Source organism: Festucalex cinctus, chromosome 8 (assembly GCF_051991245.1).
Source record: "Festucalex cinctus isolate MCC-2025b chromosome 8, RoL_Fcin_1.0, whole genome shotgun sequence".
NCBI classification, from domain to species: Eukaryota; Metazoa; Chordata; class Actinopteri; order Syngnathiformes; family Syngnathidae; genus Festucalex; species Festucalex cinctus.
The window spans coordinates 14,925,192-14,946,518 of record NC_135418.1 but is presented as its reverse complement, the minus strand read 5'-3'; the positions used below and the strand labels follow the sequence as shown (position 1 = coordinate 14,946,518).

At 39.1% G+C, this 21,327-nt stretch overlaps 1 protein-coding gene across 5 annotated transcripts in view; it reads left to right on the top strand.

The window, feature by feature from the left end:
• The window catches only part of dlgap4b (discs, large (Drosophila) homolog-associated protein 4b), a 99,594-nt gene that overhangs the window by 12,029 nt on the left and 66,238 nt on the right, over positions 1 to 21,327 (top strand). For all 5 annotated transcript variants that reach the window (XM_077529770.1, XM_077529767.1, XM_077529768.1 and 2 more), the window contains exon 2: positions 12,061 to 12,114. The gene's annotated coding sequence lies outside the window, so the exon portion shown is untranslated. The remainder of the gene's footprint in view (positions 1 to 12,060; positions 12,115 to 21,327) is intronic.

Below are 21,327 nucleotides of genomic sequence, written 5' to 3'. Positions count from 1 at the left end.
CTGTTCGTGAACTCGTCGGACGATGTGGGAAGGATGCGCGCCAGTGAGCGGTAGTGCGTGGTAGTGCGCACCATGCCACGACTGTCACGAAGTGCCACGAATAGTTCATGAACAGCTCACGTCGAGTTATATCCCAGTTCGTGCCCCAAATGTCACAACTTGCCACGGCAATATCGTGGCCAAAATTCATGCATGTGTCCGCCTTGCATCAGAGTTAGTTTTAGTAAACGTAATATCTAGGTTAAGCTAGATTTAACTTTTTAAAGCATTTTTTTTTCCATTAACGAAAGTGTTGTTTCAATTTGACTTTATTTATTTATTTGTTAGTTTCCGTCAGCTATAATAAGGATGGGTTGATTGAGTACTTGTATGGGTAACTGTCTGGAAAAAAAAAATGATGTCAAACATCCCATGGACAAAAAGTGGTGCAACAAGTTTTACTTGGTTTAAAAAAAATAATAAAAACTCAAGACCTTAAAAAGGAACCAGGAATTCAGGGTTCATCCATTGTGTTGCCATCACTGGTAAACTGAACCAATAATTCCAATAATTCAATTTTTGCAAGAAATACCTTATGTCGCTTCCTATAAGGAAACCCATGAATATTGTATAAGCAAGGCAATGTAAAACTGAATGCTGCATACACCAACCTGAATATATAAACCCTGTTCAACTCTTGTTACATTTGAGAACACAGAATCCAAGTTGAGCACAGTAAAGCCTATATTATCAGGGTTCTTTTCAATCACAGTCATGTGACAGTTGTTACAGTGAAAAGACAATGGTGCTAAAGCACTAAAACTTCATTCAAATCAAGTTGCATGTCTGTGCCTGACCTTGAAGTGTAGCTTATAAAAATGCAAACTGTAACTGGGAGAACGTTCAATCCTGTCTGTACTAAATACACGCTAGTGTATAGTAGATCACAAACCTTCGCTCTGCAGTCATAAAGTCTTATTTACAATACATATTTATATGAAAAAAACAAAAACATGAGTTCTTAATCTTCCATGGTAAGAATTAAAATGTGGACCATGATATATTTCAGGAGTATGAAATAGTCCAGGTAAAGCTTGCCTGATAAGCAGGAAATATTTTCCCCTGCGCTGCACTTTTCATGTGTGTACAAATGTTGCATAGCAGCTAGAGCCCTTGTAGCCAAAACAGAGAGATCACGCAGAGGTCATGCCAAGTTTTCATTACAAAACTTGTGTTGGAAGCCTGTGAGTCAACTTCATTCAGCTCATCAGGTACAGTCATGATGTGGCGACATGTGTCAGATTGTGTCATGCGAGTGTAGCAAAGAAGATTATTGCCCGTATTAATTGGTCAATGTAGCTTGGTTGCGACTGGATGATTTAATGAAGTTTTCACTCAGGCGGGATAAGCAAAGGGCATATCTGAACATCTCATTTCTGGTTAATTCGCATGAATATAGAGAGGAGAGTTAGCTTGATTCGCTCAAAACCTTGTCCCGAGTTTACACTATGCACAGGAAACTAGATGTCTTTGTATTCAAGAGGATTGTGTTTATGTAAAGCACGCAATTAGCATTTTCGGAAGTACACTGGGCACATATACAGCAGAGATAAATAGGCAAGTCCAAGCAGAATTTTCTGCGCAACGCCGGCATTGTCTGTTTGTCGCCTGCAGCTGTGTGCCAGCCATGTCATCTGAGGAGCTTCCTGTGGAGACAAAGCTACTTAGCATTTTTCTGCCTTTTACGCTCCTAAGAAGCTTAACTATGTCAGCAAAGCTATCAGTGTAACTATAGGATTGTAAACTCTGACTTGGCTGAAGAAAAACTATGTGAATGTTGAGAGTATATATGACTGCTAGAAATTACTAGCACTTAACTCATTCACTCCCAGCCATTTTCACTGCAGCAACCCCAATCGCTCCTGGCTGTTTTATTGGATTTTGACTGATTTTCAAGACCCACAGAATATTCTGTTCTATTGCTATAAAAACATGGACTCTTCTTTAATCAGGAAAAAAAAGTACATTTGTATCTGTTTCCGTTTTGAAGCAATTAGCATTAGAATTTAGCTAAGTTTCATCATTATTGACAAATTAGTTGAAAACCCTGGGAAAAGAGCTTGTTGCAACATGGCCCTGGATGATTTCTTATACTCTGCTGCCATCTGCTGGCCGTTTTTTTTTTTTAATTCTTAGTAACTACCATTGCTTTGGCTGACTTTTTCATGTCAGAAGCTGTATTGAGGCTTCTATGCTGTATCAAAGCTTTTATGCTCTACCATATAAAACATAAAAAACGTATGAATACGTTTTGGGGAGTGCAGGACAAAGTATTTAAAAAACAACAACAACATATTTATACGTTTTTGGGCCCCACTAGTCTAAATATGGTATTCTGGTTAATATTGCATAATTGGAATATGAGTTAAGCAGCAAAATCCAGCCATTTCGACCCATATCAGAAGGCGGACATTTTGCCACTTGCTGTCGAGTGAAAATTACATCACAGTTGCTCAGGTCTCAGGTAACAGCCAATCACAGCTCAGCTTCAGAAAACAGGTGAGTTGTGATTGATCATTGCCTGAGCCATGAATTGTGATGTCATCTTCAGTCGACAGCAAGTGGCAAAATGGCCGCCCCCCGATGTGGATAAAGACAGCTGGATTTTGCTATAACTCATATTCCACAAATGTAATATTAATCAGAATGTCATGTTAGACTAGTGAGGTCACATGTAACATATTTTTGTCAAGAAATGTTTAAGGTTGACTTCCACTTTAATCAACCCGTTTTTTGTTGTTTGCTAGTATGAGCCTTTAATGTCTAGTTTCAGAACATATAGAAATTGTGAATGTATTAATGAAATAGTAGATAGATGACATAGAAATAGTTCATCTATGGGCTTCCTATACCTAAGCGTCAGGTTCTGAATATGAAGTGTGGGCTAATTGAGTGTAAATGATACAGCGTACTGCAGCAGTTAACACCCAGATGCACTCTCTTCATGGTGGCATTTAGAGGACACAAGCAGCGAGCCTCACTGACAAAGATTGTTATTTATGCTGAAATGTTACACATCTACATACATTTTGAATCAACGCCTGGAGAAAGTTGCATGGCCCTAATTTTGACAGGCAGCTGTGATTATCTCCGCCTACGGCTGCGTGAGTGACGCATTGCAGGCCTGATTGCATCTTCCCTCCTCAACGGCTCAAAGCCAGAAACATTTGCTCGGGAAGAAACATTTCTTTGTCTGCGGATCTGAAAAGTTATCTCCATACCGCAACTACAACATTCTTTTGTCTCATTGTGCATGCATAATAAGCACACCAACAATAGCATCTTTCTCCTTTGGTTTGCCTGCATAACAAATATTACATGCAGTGAATCTAAATGTTCTTTAATCAAGCGTATTTAGATCATACAAACAGATAACATAGAAAAAGCAGATAAATCGCAAGCTCGATACACCAAAGCCAGGGTATGCCTGGGGTGTGTATGCAGCATGTAAAATGCCAAGAAATTAACATTAGCAATGGCCTTTTTTGAAGTTTATGCCCTCAGGATTTTGGAAGTCTAAATATAACTAGAGTGTTGTTATTTACATCTGCCACAAGTGGAAAATACAAACAGACAATAGGAGAGTCATGTGGGACCTGCCACTCAATCATTTGTGTTCAAAAGCCCACCAGGACTGTGCAATAGACAACTGCATTTTCTTTATATCTGCGTCTATTTGAGTTTATGTATTGAAAGATTTGCTAAAGGTGTTATGTTGGCAGTTGAATGACTTGTCAACAAAACTTGTGCAGTTTGTACCTTGCTCTTCCTCACTGTTTGGTTTTAAATTTCACGGTTCATTAGGCCCACATGTGAGAGAGGATACGAATATCGCAAAAGTCTTGAAGGATTGTGGTGATTGATTTATGATCGTGGCTTGATTTATGACCCTGTGATGGTAAATACATTATAAGGGAAGGTATTTTCTGTTGCTTGGTTTCACTATCACTTGGAGTACTTTGTTGTAGTGACATTTATGTTTGTTACCAGAAACATTGAAATGGTTAACCGATTTCATTCATATTAAAAACTTTTAACCACCAGATATTTTGTCACTGTGTAGTGGTTCATGCAACCGAGTTGAATGTGACTGTGAAATAAAGGTTGTCTGTCTCAATATGTGCCCTGTACTTTAATGGCGGTGGGTCCAAATTGTAGTCCTCCTATCTCCCAAAGTCAGCTGGGATATTCTTGAGCTCCTTCCGACCTTGAACAGGATAAGCTCTATAGAAAATGGCGAGATGGATTAGAGTATGTTTTCAATAGGGTGGCAGTATTCTTGAGATCATGCTGTTTTTCACAAATTTAACCCTCCAAACTACCACACGCAATCATGGGTTGCCCTCTGCTTCTTGAACCAAATATATCTTAGTTATAGCATCTTCCCAGCTAAGGCAGTGCTGCTATTTCTTTATACATGATGCTACGTTTTGCGAATCAGTGCAACGTCAACAGAATAGAACAGAATCAGATTTATTGGCCAAATATGTAAAAACACAAAGGGAAACAGAAGGGAGACAGAACGAGAAGCCTGGCAGTACGTTAATTACCGGCCCAAGTTTCTTAAATTGGGGGGGGGGGGGGGGGGGGGTGAGGAAGGAGGGAGGGAAAAACGATCCTAGCTGATCTCCTTCAAAGGGGAGCACAGTATGAAACTGGGAAAATTAAAACCAACAATAAATTCTGTAGAGTAAATTTGACTCTATTTAGACTGAGGCCAAATAGACTCAGTTTTAGAGTATTATTTACACTTGGAAGAGAGTAAAATAAAGAGTTGGGGGGAAAAAAAGAAGTCAGGGTTGAGGAACAAACTCACGACCTTCAGCTTAGGAGACAGCCAATCTACTCCCTGAGTCACGCAGCTCCTGCTGTGTTAGTATATCACTCGCGTCATCTGGAATCTTCGTAACTCCAATATAAGTAAACAGTAGGAGGGGCATAGCTCAGGTGGTAGTGTGGTCTCCCAAGCTGAAGGTTGTGAGTTCATTCCTCAACCCTTGAGTTACTTTTATTTTTTTAAATTCTTTATTTTACTCTCTTCCAAGTGTGCATATTACTCTAGAACTGAGTCTATTTGGTCCCACTCTAAATAGATTTATAGTTGTTCAACTATTGAATGCTATATTATGATCCATTTTGAAAACAGATTTATCTTGTGGTAGATACCCCCACTATTGCATACTTATGATCAAGTTGAATGTGGACCTAAAAGGAAAACACGATAAGCTCTCTCTAACTGTAGTCAGACACCTGTACTTTGGAATTAAAGCTGAATAAATTGGGAAGTATTAACATTTTTTTTTTCAGTTCTTTATGAAGGAAAAGTTTCATCTTTTGCAAAGCTGAAACGTTTTTTTGTTTTTAAAACCAAAGTAAATGAGTAAAGACAATTGAAACAATTTTAAACACAAAAACATACTAAGTAGTCATAAGAGAAGTGTTTCGTGAAGAAAATAGCTAAAAAGGAATTGGTATTATTATAATCTCAACCATTGTTCAGAAGTTGCTCCCCTCCCCCCATGCTGTCTCCATGAGCATCACTGAGTAAGATTTCCGTCTCCATGGCAATTTTTCTAGTTCTCTTCGACAAGGTCACCTTCAAAGAGAGAGCAAAAGGTCACTTTTAAAAGCAAAAATAAGCAAAGTCACCTAAGAAAATTTGAATTTAGCCATACATTTTGGCAAAATGATGACATTTCAAGAGAGGGGGAGGGGGCGGTGTTTGGACGTGAGGAGAAGTGCTGCCAAAAGAAATGAAAGAGGAGCATAGAAAGCAGAAGAAGGGCGGCGAGGCGCGAGGGAGAGCTGTATAATAAACAACCTTGGCTGGAAATCGGATGAAGACGACCTCATCGGGCAGTACTACATGTGAAGCTTACACACTGCATCATTTCACTTCCATCTGCCAAACAAACTACATCCATCCTTCTCACTTAATTCAAACTCCTCCTGGCAGCGGTCCTGCATGGCCGCCACCCCACTACCCCCCACGGAGTGCGCCTTCATCAAGCTTCAATCAATATTTTAGCGCTCTTACTCCTGTGGGGTACATGGGACGCTCAGGGGGAGGTGCTGATGGAGAGGGAGGAGGAGGAGGGAGAGCCGTACACACTCACGAGGGAGTGGAGGATAGTTATGAAGACGTGGAAACGGAGAAATAATCAAACAGAAAATGGGACAAGAGAAGCGTCAGAATGGGTAAGTGAAAAATGAGTTGATGGAAGCAGACAATTTGGTGTTTTTGCATTTAGAGAATAAATGTGACCATATTAGTTTTGCATTAGCAGCAGAGACATTTTGTCCCTTTTGGTTCTCGCATCCCTGCTCTAGTTTTGGAGGCGTTACGCTCGTAGAGCGTTGCTACGACTACGGCCGTTGACACAATTAGGGATTATTAGGGGTTCTCAGGAGGAGAGAGGGAGTTCACAGAAGGCACGCGTCCCCTCTAATGATAGCGCTGATGTTATTCATGACTATATTGGTCAAGTGACTGTTGTGTGTCAAATAAAACAAAAGACTTCCAGTCAAAGACAATGAAAGAATGACATTGTTTCAAAAAATAGATCAAACTCTTTCATTCGACATTTCTGCCATAACATTGGACATTTGAATTCAGGAGCAAGTGTGTGTATATGTAGTGTAATGGTGCACTTCAAAGAAGGTTAAAAAAGTTTAGTGTGCCATAACTGAAACTTTTAGGAGGCAAGTGGAGCATGAAGTAGAGCGACAAAGTGGCACAGTCTCTTGCAGTCAGTCAGTTGCCCGGAATGATGGCCAGGAAGATATTTCGACTTGAGAGGGATGCGCAATGCTGACCTTTAGGTTATGTCCTGCACTTCCTGGTCAGTGGTTCTCAACTGTTGTCACCCTGGGACATTAATTTCCCCCTTGTCGGAAAGTCTCAACCTACTTTCACAGATGTTAGGGACATGAAACCGTATTGTTCAAAAATGGCAATTCATATTTTTAAACTACACATGCTTGCATGTTCAAAGTAGCTTTCAGAGGACCTTATTAGAAACTAGGATGATTATGACAACTATTCTATATTGGTATGCCATGTCATGTTATACTATTATTATGGTATATTAAGAGTGAATGTATGGAGGTGTAAAGGTGGATATACAGTATATGTATTTTTACATATACTGTACTATTTTATATGCACTATAATCTTGTATATGTTTATACATAAACCTATCTGTACACAACTAGGGATTAAAACAAAGGGACAAGACTAGATAAGCAAAAAATGCTTGTTCCTGCCCCTTCTAATACACATGCCGGTTTAATTATATTTGGGTAAAGAGGGTTATTATTGCTTATTTCTATTTTACTTTTTTTTTTATTCATTTTTAATCTAATTTTCAATTTTATATGTGGATTTATTTCGTTTGTATAGTATTGTGAGTCTGAGATTAATAAAATGAAAAAAAAAAAACACCTTGCTTTGTGTGGGCTCTCGCTGCCTGTTTGGTGATTTTCTATTGGTTTTTAAAAAAAATTAAATTTTCTTAAATTTGTGGTTTGAAAATCAGTTCGTCCATACATACCATTGCTCTTATCTTAATTAGGATCGCAGGGGAGCTAGAGCCTGTACCAGCTGACTTTGGGCCAAGGCGGGGCACGCCTTATACTGGTCATCAGTCCATTGTAGGGCACATACAGGACTGTCTCAGAAAATTAGAATATTGTGATAAAGTCCATTATTTTCTGTAATGCAATTAAATACACAAAAATGCCATACATTCTGTATTCATTACAAATCAACTGAAATATTGCAAGCCTTTTATTATTTTAATATTGCTGATTATGGCTTACAACTTAAGAAAACTCAAATATCCCATCTCAAAATATTAGACTATTTCCTTAGACCAAGTAAAAAAAAAAAAAAGCCATAATCAGCAATATTAAAACAATAAAAGGCTTGCAATATTTCAGTTGATTTGTAATGAATCCAGATTGTATTTGCTTATTTAATTGCATTACCGAAAATAATGGACTTTATCACAATATTCTAATTTTCTGAGACAGTCCAGTACATGTACAAAAATAAATATACTAAAATTTAATTTCATAATTGCACAAAATATGCCCACAAATTGCCACTTATATCTTGCCATGTCAATAGTTTGTCTTCTTTATATGATATGAAGGATGCAGACCGATGCAACCATAACAGTCTCAACAGTGTGAATTGTTACAATATAAAAGCATCGGTAGCATTTATTTGAGAGGTTGTTTAATTGTATTTGTACCATGCTAGTATTCAACTTCAAACTTCTTGTCCCTGAATATGAATAGTTATTCTCCAAATAAAGTTGATTATGTTTTGTACTGAACATGAGTCCTCAGTTTAAAGTTTCAACCCTACAGCGACAACCCAAATTTGTACTTACGTCAAAACACACACATGCTAGTATGCTAACACAGGAGCAAAGTCACAATTACAGTAAATATCTGTATAAATAACCACTATAAAGCCCAATGAAAAAAAAAACTATTTACAAATAAGTAACTTGAACATGCATTGTGCAAACACCCGACCCACAAGTTAAAAGGCTGGTGGCCTTTGTCTATAAGTGAGAATGTAGTTTAAGTCGTGGTTGCAGTCGGACTGGGTTGCTATTCCTACATTAATCATTTCCATGTACACATATGATCAAACAGCTGCTGTAATGACTGCCATGTAAACCATGAGTCACTTATGGTATGCTGGTTTATTCGCCTCACTTCCCACACTGTGATAGTGTGAGTGCGAATGGTTGTCAGGCTCTACAAGCGACGTGATTGACTTGCGACCAGTTTAGGGTGCAGTCTGCTATTTGACTATGTCAGCTGTTCAAGGAAATATAGTCAAAATTATGATTTGCATATATGTTGAGCACAATATACTATACTTTATTTAACATCAGTGTGGGGGGTTTCTGTTTATTTTTATTTTATGTTAATGTAGTTGCTATTTGTGTTAGTTTATGAAGCACAAGTAAATATTGATGTGAACTTAGCTGTGTTTGGAAGCAATAATAACACAGGGAATCTTACTTTGAATATCATTTCTTGCTGGAGCAGCTCCCCAGGGTTCGCATTCAAGCAGTCCCATAGAGATTGTCATTAAATGAATTTCAGCACACAAAAACATATGCGCCCTTTCTAGGATCAATACATTATTGACATTATTGAGCCTCGGCCTTTATGCCACAAAGAAAAAGTTTGCCAGCTGAAAGAGTTGTTGTTGGGTTTTTTTTGCACTGAACTTTAATTTAAATCTTAAAATACTCAAGGAAAGTTTTAAGGCCCTTTCACACGGCGCCAACCAATTTATTGTGTATGTGCTCCCACGGTGCACGCCTGAATTGAACATATTTTGTGATGACATCTCGGCGCATCCAATATGAGAGATGGTAGCAGAGTGATTTTAATGGAGTTCTACAGTGAAAACAGCATGGAGGAGAAAATGGGGGAAATATGTCTACATGGAGCTACAGTTCACGTGCAGATCGAAACTCCACTCAATCCAACTGTGCCATAAGAATCGTATAAACCCAAATACATTTTTTTAAGCTGCTGTCCTAATACTTCTGACCCTTCTTATTGAAACGGTGACAAATGTATATTGGCGAGCTTCAACCTGCTTTTACCAAACCAGTGGGAAAGGTTACTTCCTGTTCGGTCACTTACTGCCATTGGTTAACTGCTGTTGTTTTACTCAGCGGTGTGCACAGCGCAAATCAAGTGCAATGTGTAAGCATCAATTCACCTAAATAATTTTCTAAATGCACATTGACATCAGGGATGGTGAATATTAGCGTTCTGAGCATTTCTGCAATGATCAATATGTAGGTGAACGTATGTGAAAGCCCGAAAGGAAACAAAGCCTTTTACTGTTACTTCTTCACCTAGACACAAGCATTAGCTATGGACAGCAATAGAAAACTAATTTTGAAATACAAACACTCCCATTAATGAGAATGCAATGCTGTGGAAATTCAGCTTGATCCAATGTCGATGTTAGTCACGTTTATTAAGATGATGGCTTCATATTGCTCTGTAAATGAGGCCTCATTATTGGTCGATTGCATGAGAACTACGCACACGTTCTTTTTAGTGAGGTCCCCAAGGTTTGCCTCTTTCATTTGATATACTGGAGACATTCTCATATAAAACACACTGTTGCAATCATAGAAAATCTGATGGACAGTAAAGTATTCATAGCCATCAAAACACCATGTGATGATAATGTGAAAAACATTTATTTATTTACACTTTTCCAAATGTATGCAATATTCAAAGCTAAGGAATAACATGAAAAGTGCCTTGAAATCTTATCAATGATTTGCAGAGACACCTATTTCTGCAATTACAACTATATGTCTTTTGGGAAATGTGTCTACCAATCTTGCATCTGCACACATTTTCTTTGCTGGCTGGCTCCATAGCCAGACGTCATTTTTGATAATTATCCCTATAAAGCCCGAACCATGAAACATATGAGAAAATTCTGATTCTTTGTAAATAGAGTATTTATTGGTCCTTTTGAACAAACAAAAAATTGTGGGGGTTGAATCATCTTCCACATATTGTTTTATTTGTATCAGGGACAGTACATATTAATAAACATTTCTATGAATATGCCAGAATTAGCCAAAAGGCTATTTTTCATCTACAGTCCAGAAACAGATCGTAAATGTTACCCTAGTAAAATAAAAATACATTGCACAACAATAACAATACATTCACCAAAATACTCATTAAGTTAAAAGCAATACATTTACTAAAATGTACATTAAAAGCAACAAGGGATAAACAAATACAGGAAGCATTAGTGTTGGCACTTCTGATTATCAATTAACCTTTTTTTTTTTTTTTTTTTTCTTCAAGCTTAAATGTATGACTTTTGGTGTGTGTCATATTTGATACATCCGGTCATAATGCTTTAAATTAGTACATTTGTAACTGCCAAAAGTATAATAATAAACAGACATAAAAAAAAAAAATGTGTGTTTCCAAAAATCAGACATAACATTTCCAATTATTAATAAGTATTGGTATCTCTCCTTTCTCAATTGGGGCGATCTTGCGAGATTGCTGGAAAAGCCATTTGCTGGCTGATACTGCTGTCTAATAGATTATCCATGCAATACATGTGTCAGATCATCTACATCAGCGTTTTAATGGGAAAAAAATTACACTCATGAAATAGAGGATTCAAAATGACTTGTATTTAATATGATACATTTGGCTTTATATGGTTAAAGTAAAACAAGCACTGCTCATCATTGAAGCATGTTGTGGGAAATGTATTCTACTTTTGAATACAGGTATAACTGTCATGGTGGAAACATCTGTGAATACTTTCTGGATGCACCATTACTATACAATGTACATACTGTACAACGCATGTATGAAAATGTTAAGCTGTTTTCACGCGGACACAATGAACTTACTGTGACCCACTTCAAATGCCCTCACACTAATGAAAGATGAACCTCGGTCCAAAATGGGTTGGCATGACAAGAGCTGGGCCATTTCACGGCAAACCTCTAGAGAGCTAGGTCAGGTTTCTCTAATCAAGTGGAGTTCAGGTAACGGTCAGTTTGGATTGTTGATCAGCTCACAATCAGGTATCATCACAGTAGACGAAAAAAAAAAAGGCTACTGTTTTGTTTGATTGCTGCCTCAATAAACTAAACAAATCCTTTGAATCAGCCTATCCCAGGTCAGTTGCTGCAAGCTATTTTGTTGATTGTCTCGAGGGGCACGGTTTCTTGGCAAAGAGCTTGCTGTCGTAAATTGATGGCTTTTGAGTTCTTATCATGATCTACGTATTAATTATCTTTCTACAAAACCATTGTAAGTAAACAGAATGTCAACATATTATTATGATATCAGATCTACATATAATATCCACAAGTCATATTTGTGGGGAAAAAAAAATGTTTCTGCCAATTACCTTGCTAGAAATATTTTCTCTCAATCTGTTTGGTTTGATTGATTAAAGCTGAATCTTTGTGTTTGCAGGATTTATTCATCTCCGAGTTGGCTCTTCTCTGACCTGGGCAGCAACATAATAAGGTAGAGAGTGTTGATGTTCCGTCTACATTGTTATTGTTTTTTTTTCACCCTCTACTGTGAATGGGACAATGCAAATGAGAGAGTGGGCGGCTCAATGTTGGAGAACAGAATATGAGAACCGGCTCGGGGGATTAGCTCATTGGCCACAGGGACGCGGTGCATCTTGACCTTGTCTTGTGTGGATTGAACTCTCATGGATGCTGACGGCTTCCAGACTCATCGCTACACTGAATATGCATACAAAACTATGACAGGCATAACTTGTCCTTTGTTCGGGCTAATAAATCTCTCTGGATTTTTGTTTGCAGAGGCGGGAAAAAAATGATCAGAAAGGAAAAGTCAGCGAATCTGATGTTAAACATTTGGAATGCAAGACGAGCACAGCGTTTGGTGTCGCATGGATGAAAGGGCCCTTTTGGTTATGCAGCATGGCGTGCACATTGTAGCCTGCAGAGGAGCGAGCGCTGATGGAACATGGTCACAGTGCTCGGCGTCACGAGTGTCCTCTGTGTTCTGTCCTGAGGAACATCAGCGGTCATCGTTTCACACCAGATTAATTTCACTCTGTAAGCACTAGTCTGCGGCCTGATCCAATATGACTGTCACTAATCATTCTCAGTGTTATTAAATATGATAGTATTTTCAGGTTGTTCAATCGAAGTGAGTCTCATAATGAAGACATCCTCGGCTGAGGCTCTCCTGTGCGATATTTGCATGTTCCCCCTGGTGTTGAGTTTCTCATGGTCCTATGGCTTCCCACATTCCAAGTGATATCGTCTCGTTTGTAGCACCAGGTGGGCGTTAGTGGCGGTACTCTAGAGTTGTTCACATCCTATTTGGCAGACAGAACCTTTTGTGTTGCTCTGAGTTCTGCTCTGACTGACGGTAATATGGTGTTCCACAGGGTTCAATTTTTGAGCCTCTGCTGTTTTTGTTGTATTTGCTGCTCCTGGGTTCCATTTTGAGAAAATAGGGCATTTCCTTCCACTGATATGCACATGACAGTCTGTTAACTATTTCCTGTTGTGAAAAAGGACAACTTTTCGTTTGTCGGGTGCCGACGTGGTGAGGGACCCAAACGCAGGTGAAGCAGGGCAAATAAGGAACTGATCAAAACATAATAAACTCCAGGCAGACGAGCAAGGAAAACTAGGGCAGAGCGATAGTGCAGGACTACGGCAGCAAATCGGGCAGAAAATAACAATGAACCGACAAAGGACAACGGGGAGACAGGAAACTAAATACACACACTAATTGACAACAATTTGACACAGCTGAGCAAGACACAAGTGGCAGGGGATGCTGATTGGTCGATACATGTGTAAGGGCAGGCGACACAGGTGGACAAAACAATGCTTAGACTCAGACTAGGGGATGACACAGGGACAACTCAAAAACACAGAGCATGACTGACTTAAGGAAAAAAAATAACCAAAACACAAACTAACCTTGATCCAGAACAAAACTAACCCCGGAAAAACTAACAAAACCCTACCCAAACCATGACTTTGTTTATGTCAATTTTGTCCTTTCTGAAGGAAATCATGGCCTGGATGACACTGAATTTCTTGAATTTCAATCAAAGGAAAACAGAAATTACAGTGTTCAGCGTATATGAGTACACCCCCTTCGAAAAATTTAACGATGTCTCAATGAACATAAGAATAATTTCCCAAATTTTGACAAAATGTTTTCTGTACAATATGCATTTAACTTACAACATGAAAGTAAGATTGATAATAGATTAAAAAAAATCTTCAGTTGAATCAAATTAACTAATGCAAAAAAAAATAATGCATCCCACAACAAAAATGACGACATCTTGTATTTTCTTTGACCTCCATAATAGCAACATGTCTGCTCGGCCTGGAATTAGTTGTCAGTCTTTTTCTTGGGGTTCACTTATTTGTGCACAATATTCTTTGATAAATTTGTTAAGAAAACGACTTTTTGTTTGCAATCAATGGCGCTAATCATTCAGAGTATTTTATAGTATAGTATTGCATAGAAATCTGATTCTGAAAGGAAACAAAGGGTGTTCTTACAAACCTGTTGGGGTGTACTCACTTATGCAGAGCACTGTATTGTGTTTGTGGCCCTTCCAAAGTCCTACCGTTGCCCCATAGTGTGGACTGATTCATACGGGCACTACTACAGTATATGTGAAAAACAAATCATGAAATAGTGACTGCCTGATGGCTTGCTGAACAAAAAAAAATGTTGCAGTCACTATTATGAAGGAGTTTCTCCCCCACTGAACATCTTGTTACCTGTAAGGGAAATCGGTCCAATTAATTATTAAATCAATAATTGTTAATTATTAAATTAATAATCAATTGGCTCATTAATTGAAGGAGACTCAAACTTAATGTTTAAATTAAGTTGAGCTTGCCTGCGGAGCACCACATCTCTTTTTGATAATTTTATCAGGATAACAGATGAGAACCTCGTTGAATCAGTCATTAAAATGAAGGTTGTGCCCTTACTACAATTTTGTGAGTTCTTTGTTCAGCTTAGAGGTCACTATAAATTGATGAAACACACACACAGTAAAAACAGGGTTTGAGTTTTGTGCACGTTTATTCTCTTAACCTAGGTGGGAAAATCTACTTTGAACTTAAAGAAGCAAAACTAACTACTATGATAGGAAATGAAACGAGAACTAAAATAATAAAAATAATCAAAGGAGAAGAAAAGAGAAACGGTCTTAGCCAAGGTGATGGATTTCTTAAATCAAACCAACATGGGACCCACAATCAACCTTGTTTGCACCAATTTGTACTAGGGTGAAGGCCTGCAAAGTTGCACTTACAGATGGGGTTGATCTGAGAAGCAGGACCCTGGATGGAGACTCGCCAAGCCCGTTTGAAGAAGGGATGAAGAAGGTTCAGTTCAGAAGAGGAGCAGAATTCGTCCGGCTGGCCAGCTGAGCTTCACGGGGTCAACCTGCTGGCTGGGAAGAGGCCCTTTTTGGTTGAGGCCTCAGGGTGCCTGGAAAGGCACCGTCCGTTTGAGCCTTGTGCAGGGACCAAAAGCAGCGTGTTTCGCCGCGCCTCTCGCAACACGCGATGGCTTCTGTGCGTTGCCGTGTGCTGGAGGTTAAGCTAGCTGGGCTAGCTCTTTGTCTGGCAGCAGGAACAGAAGGGCCAGGGGCCCAAAGAGAGGAGCCAAAGAGCAGCGGAAAGAGCGGGAGCCAAAGAGGAAGCCAAAAGAGGGAGCAGCAAGCAGGGAGCGTGCTTTTAAATTGGGAGGGCGGCGGCCTCCACACCAGGGGTCCGGTGAGACCAAAGTGGAAAGTTACCAGCTGGGGGAGGTTTTTGGTAGACTAATCAGATTGAATCTGGATCCCATGTGTGTTAAGATTCTAAGGTCAGAATTCAACCAATGCAACACGTACAATTGAATACCTCAAATGAAATGTTACCTAGCTTACACTGTTAAAACGTGCATACACATGAAAGTTTAGTGGAGAATCTGCCACTGCAATGGAACATTTTCATGACATTTCATGGAGTCAACATTTCACAAATGGCAAACATAACATTTCATAATTCATTGTTCTGTTGCAAAATAAGAAAGTCAAGTTTCTAAGAAGGCTTTTACTGTTCTGATTTGTGTGTGTGTGCGTGTGCGCGTGTCAGTCAGAACATGTGTGGCTGTTTGTGGGGGGTGTTCTTGTCCTCTCCACCCCCCACGGTGGCATGTCCAGGCCACAGGAGTGGAATTCCTTTGGAACTGAGGTTGCAAAAAGTTACAACCGGCCGATAATCGTTACATACCTTAATTAGCTTTTATTACAGGACTCCCAATAACATTTATCCTACAATGAGATTAAATGTTGCCAAAAGAACAAAAGAACTATTGTGGACACTGGAGGTAAAGTGTGGTAATTGCACCGTTTTTTTGTTTTTTTTTTGTGAAATACGGATTCATTAAGATCAGTTACATGAGCTAGTAAATTCACTGACTCGCCAAGATATGAATAATTGCATAATTATCTCAAGAGTCAAAAAAATAAAGCAGATGTGAGATGTGTCATTTACTTCTGATCTGTGACGGTGGTTAGTAAGAATTTGTGCGAACCAGTAATGGATCATTCTTCACATGGCTTATTTCTTTGAGTGGGTTTTGTTCACATGCAATGACTCTTCTTACTTTGTGCGCTTGTGTGTGTGCACTGTCCACTTTGTTTTGGCATTGCATTAACATTCTTTAATCCTCTGCATGGCTTATTGGACACAAATCCAGACCCAAGCAAAAGCTTTTAAAGCTCCTGCTGTTTCAGTTCTGTTGCTACCTTCACATTATAACTTAAAGCGCAATTTGACCATTGAATGTGACCCAAACATTTTGTCAACTTTGTGGTCAGTTATAAATCAATTACTGTATTTTGGTATTTGGTTCAAAACAGAAGGTTCTATTTTAGTGTTGAAAATGTTAAATAGAAAATATAGTGCTATAGTGAAACGCTTCCCATAGGAATTAGTTGAAAAAAGGTTCTCTAGAGTGAAACAGTGAAAGTGTTTCAGTCAGAAAAGTCATTTAAAGGAGACAGACAGTTGTTGAAATGTAAGTTGTACATGTAGATGATGGACTATGATGTGAAACGGTACCGCTCAAGAAGGTAACTGTGCGGAACTACCAGCATATATACGCGCTCTGATAACATTCTCGCGCCAAATATTTAATTCTCTGCGCAATATTGCGGCACCTTCATCAATAGGTTCATTGTCAAAATGACATGCCATGTTCGTGACAAATGTGGACTTTATGCTATAGACTACAGATGCAAAAAGTCGCCGCAGCGGACTGAATGAATGAGGAAATGAATTGTCGTGTGTGGTTGAAAGGAGGCGCGTACAGGGAAAAACTCGAGCTTCATTGTGAAAAACCTGCTACCGACCAGGTTAGGGTCATGGACCATGTTACTACGGTAACTGACCGAGAGCTTAAATGACCTCTTTTTATGAAACAGGCTAGAGTTCCCTCTTATCCTCTGCTTTCAATTACCTCCCTTTCTGAAACGGAAAACGCTGAATTTCCCATTTTTCAGGGTTTCTTTATCCAGATTTCTCACTAAACCTGCTTTGTGAAATAGGTACATGAAGATGAGCTCGAGGAATTCTGTCGAACCTCAGTGGCAAATCCGTATGAGATGTTTTCCCAGGCACATTGTGTCTCTTTGGAACTGTTTACCACTAAGACCCACTTCACACAACCCTCATCGCCCACGGCTGTAACAAATCTACAATGCACAATATCATTATTTGAACAGAGCAAGGAATTGTGTCCCTTCTCTTTGAGAATATGAGGAAATCTCATTATGCTGTCCCCAATCGGTTGTTGTCGTTGTTAGATCCGTTTAATTAGGTTGAATATATTTCTCAGACAAAGTCGACTGCTGTGACTAACATATATTTGAGTCTTGTTAATATGGCAGAGACAAAAGTTGAATTTATAGCCTGTGATCAAATTCCATACAGAGAAGCACTAATTATGTTTACATGGAGATTGTTTGGATTTATAAGCAAAATATTGATAGTGCACACTGCTGCCTTCACATTTATTTATTTTATTTTATTTTTTTAGCAGCTATCCAAATGTAGCTGCAATTCATAATGTAAGGTAATGTTCCTACCTGTTTGAATAATTACAAAGATGAACATCTTGTGTGAATTAGCTCATTTTTATTCCTCAAATTATTCATTTATGAGCTCTCTCCTATTTTCCACTGTCCAAGACTTTATGGATATTCCTACAATATGACTGCTCTTCCAGTTATTTTTAGCTCTGCTGAGCTTCTTGTCATTGAAGACGAGTTGTATTTCACAGTCACATTTAGCGGAGACACCAAGCTGACAAGTCCGTATCACTCTGATGCTTACTGGTGATGCTGTTTGTTTTTCCCCATTTAGGTCTTCATTTGTTGTTGCCATCACTTTGATAACCCTAATACATAATTCATCAGGGTGCGGCATGTAATGACAGCGGGTTGCGGGAAGAAGCGCTAAGGCGACACATCTGAGCCGTTCACTTTCATCATGTCTCGGCATGACGTCTCAGGTTTGCAAATACTTCTCCCTCCAAATTCGGCACGCTTACCTTCACATCGCTCTGAAATCGATGAATCTGGTGTCCTTTCTTTTCTTGAGAGCAGAACGACTCAACCTATAAAGCCATCTGGTCCTCCCTCCTTTGCCTTGAGTCTGTCGTTCACAACATTTTTGTCTTGCCACCTGTTGGGCAGAACGAAGAGATTGAGGTGATCACAGATTGCAGTCATATGAATTTGACATGGAAATTCATCGTGATCGTGTGCATTTGTGGACTGGAAAAGCTGTTCGTAGTACATAGTTGACAGTAATGGGCCTTTAATGAAACATTTCACTCCACTATATTTGGTGGCATCATATTCTAACCATGCTGCCCTTTGCAAATTCACAAGAGTCGGAATAAAGGTTGTTATCAAATGATTGGTGCTCAGATTTTAATTTACTTTTATTGTTTTATAGCCTCTTGTGGTAGTCTCAATGATTAGGCCACAAGGGGTCAGTTGTAATAATGACCTGCTTGTGTTATAAGACGTGCAAATTTCTCCATGTTTTAATTAGACAAATAATGTTGGTTAGAATGTCAATGTGTATAATTCCAAGTTTAACCTTTTTGTGTCTGCAGCCTAAAAGTAGGGAAGAAAATAAACTTATTTGGAGTATTTTTTTGGGGGGGTGTAAACAGCATTATGCCCATCTTAATACAGTGGGGTGAAATTCATTCTCCGCATTTGACCCAGCCACTGAGGGAGTGGTGAGCAGTAGCAGTGGCTTGTGCTCGGGAATCATTTGGTGATCTAAGCACCCAATTCCAACCCGTAATGCTTAGTGTCAGGCAGGGAGGGAAATGGGTCCCATTATGACAGTCTTTGTTATGGCCCAGACAAGGATTGAACCCACAACCTCCCGGTTATCGGGTATCACCACAGAGGTGGTGATACCTTGTGAGCTATCTAGACACGCATTTCCATTTTTTAAAATATGTATAAATACATTTAGAATACAATAAATTGATACAAGAAATATATTTCCAAGTGATCTATCTAGCTATCTAGTGATCTTACTTTCTGTTGTAACAAATTTCATTGGTTGTTTGGCTAACCAATAAAATTGGTATCCCGTAATGTCTGACCAATCTATTGGTTAATCAAGCCAATATGAGCTTAACCTACTAGATTAGTAGTTTTTTTTTTAACCAATCCATTTTTAAGAGTGTATGTTTAATCCAGTTCTTTACTAAGATTATAACTCGATATAGTCAAATTCCCCCATTTAATTGAATAAAAGTGATATTAATCCCCTCAGAAAAAAAATGGTACGTGTTGTTAAATATTAAATAAAGTCAATAATTAGTATGTAAATAAAAGTAAAAGCAAATGCAAACTGGTTTGTGATTATGCATCAAATCGTGTGGGCTGGTTTGCAATTGTGGCTCCTTGAGAGTGTTTTCATTTTGTATTGGTGTTAATTGATCCATTTCTTTTTTTCACTTCACTTGAACACTCCAAGATTGGGACAAAGTCAAGGTACCATTGTGTTAATTAAAAAAACAGATGTGCACTTTATTTATTTGTGTAAACTAGGGGAGAAACACTCCTTTGAATTTTTCTTAATTCGAACATGTACATTGGTTGCACATGGTTCAGAACAGGGGTGGGTAAACTCGGTCCTCGAGTGCCGGAGTCCTGTTGGTTTTGGAGGTTTCCCTCTTCCAACACAAGCTGATTCCAATCAATAGGATCATTACCGGGCTGATGGAGAGATTGCTGATGAGCGGATCATATATCAGCTGTGTTGGAGAAGGGAAACATCCAAAAACTGCAGGACTCCGGCCCTCGAGGACCGAGTTTGCCCGCCTCTGGTTCAGAATGTTTAAAACCCCTTATCATTAGGGCAATTTTGCTGAAAAAGGTGCACCCAAAGTAAATTTGAAGCTGTTCTTGAACCATTTGGACTGGAGTATCAGCATTAAAAAAAAAAAAAAAAAAAAACTTACAAATTCTGCCACCAGTGGGATGTCCACAATTAACATATATTTGAATATTTTTAAAGAGTGGAGGTGGAAATTGTATCTACCACATTTTAATTGCCCCCCCCCCCCAGTGCTCGCTTTGCTGGACCGCGGTTGACGGCTTCTTTCTTTGGTGGTGGTCCTTATGCATGCCAGATCCGTCGCACCAGCATCTGCTGAAACTCAACAGAAGTACCCTCTCCCTCCCACAGCCCCTTGAATCAGTTGGTGCTGGTGTCTGTGGTTCTCACTTTGCTTTATCTATCCTTCCCTCCTTCCTCTCTTTAGTTTTTCCTCTGGTCACTTGAGATTTTAATTTATTAGAAGTATGAGGTTTCTGGGGTTGGCATAAGACTCTGGTTTTGTAACCACGTAGGAGGGGTCTTGTTGGTGCTGGACTTCACTTTGATGGATTGGATGTACTGGCTTCTATGGATCTCTCTCTGCCTTATCGATCCTTCCCTCCTTCCTCTCTTTAGTTTTTCCTCTGGTCTCTTGAGATCTCGCCAAATTTGCTGGAATTTAGAGGCTTCCGGGGTTGGCGTAAGACTTTGATTTTGTAATCATGGGGAAGGCAGGAAGTGTTTGGTCGGTGCTGGATTTCACTTTGATTTTCCTTTCTTTTCTCTTTATTTCTTTTTTTTCTGACCTTTTCTCTGGTCTCCTGACCATTTAAACCTCACGACTCTGGCAAGATTCCGAAGTACCTGGTTAAGGCGAAGGGTAATGGGATATTTATAAGGCTTTAGGTGAATGAATGAGTATAAATTTATACGTATTTGCACGCACGCACGCACGCGCACGCACGCAAACGCACACACGCAAACGCACGCACGCACGCAAACGCACGCACGCACGCAAACGCACGCACACATACACACAAAAAACAAAAAAACAAAAAAAAAAAAAAGAGCAATGATGACAAGACGTTGAATCGGTAAGACTACCGAATGAACAATTCTGAGCTCTTAAAAAAATAATAATAATAATAATAAATAAAATAAAAAAACAAGGTCTTCTGACTAACGACAGCCGCTGTCACACTTGAACTGCCTTCTGGCTTCAAAAACTTCAAACATAAAACAGTTACTTGAAAGAGTGAGTACAGAAATAACTTTGGCGAATGTGCCACATGCTGCTTCACCAAGTCAA